The following is a 1538-nucleotide window of genomic DNA, read 5'->3' on the forward strand; positions in this document are numbered from 1 at the left end:
CTATAGACTAGACTATAGACTAGACTATAGACTAGACTATAGACTAGACTATAGACTAGACTATAGACTAGACTATAGACTAGACTATAGACTACCCTATAGACTAGAGTCTAGTCTATACTATAGTCTCTAAAATACTTTTTATTCTACAAAAAAAAAACAAGACAGTTTTTCTATTGAAAAAGTATTTTTCTTTCATTAGAAATTCTCTTATGTTTAGATGTAGTTTAAGGCGCTTTTTATATAGATAAAAATTCTCTTATATTAATAGATTTTTTTCGATATTATATTAATCATTATCTACTTCTTCCTACATCATTAAATTACATTTTCTGTGGGTAAAAATTTATTTAAATAAAATATACTACAGGACATTTGACGACATCTGAGCACTTGTTTTATTTTCTTTTATAATATACAAATAAAATTGATACTCTGCGTTCTGTGTTATATTTCCTTTTTTTTTACATTTGATTTTAAACAAATTGAATTTGTAAACAAATACAAATAATGAAAAAATATACTGCAAAAATATAGAATTTATATTTTATATAATATTTTTTTCATGATAAAACATTTCATTCATACAAATTTGTTTTGCTATGCAATCGCATTCATTAAAATATATCCGGCATCAAAGACCAGTTAAGTATATATACTTATATATTTTTCTGGTTTGGTTTTTTGTTATAATGAAAATGTATATATTTTTTTTCAAAATAAATGTAATTTGAATTTTATTGAGGGAAATACAAAGCTTGATTTTAATGATGACAACGTTAAAAATTATGATGTCGTCTATGTATGTAGGAAGTGTACGAAAGTGAAGTAATAGAACTTAGTATTTTTTAATTTGTTTCATAGTTCATTACCTTTAGAATAGATTTTTTTTGGAAAATTTGGAATAATACTGTAAGTAAATTTAAATTCTCTATCTGCGTTAAACGTCATCGTTCATACATCTATGTGTTCATACAAAACTTATATTCAAACCACTTTTAACAATTTAAACTTCCTTTCAACTTGATTTACAATTTTTTTGATATAAGTTGATTGTCACTATTTAAAAGGAGCAATGGAACTATTTTTTGTATCTTCTTTTTGTATGTAACTAGATACCTTTGAAGAAAATATTTCTCTATATACTCTCTTCTAAAAGTTTCCCCTTTTGCTTTGTAAATTATTTTTTAGTCAAAATAGTTTGCTGCCAATGCCAGCAGCATAATCAGTCTCTGACTCTAGCAAACTGCTAACAAAGTGTTACTGCTACCAGCAGCAAGAACTTTCCAATGCTGCCTATAAAGCAACTGTATCCGGCAGATTCATCTCCTGCGGATATTGTGGCAAGACGATGGTGTAAAGTTAGAAAACAAATAAAAAAAACTAAAACCCAAAAAGTTGCCCAAACAACGGCTACTAGATAAGAGTTGGAAATTATTGTCATTTACACTTGAAAGTGTAAAATAGTGCAAACTTAAGCTGTATGTCTAAATTTTTTAAATTATTTACAATGCATCGCTATTTACAAGCGAATTTTT

This window comes from Lucilia cuprina, chromosome 3, assembly GCF_022045245.1.
Source record: "Lucilia cuprina isolate Lc7/37 chromosome 3, ASM2204524v1, whole genome shotgun sequence".
Classification (NCBI taxonomy): domain Eukaryota; kingdom Metazoa; phylum Arthropoda; class Insecta; order Diptera; family Calliphoridae; genus Lucilia; species Lucilia cuprina.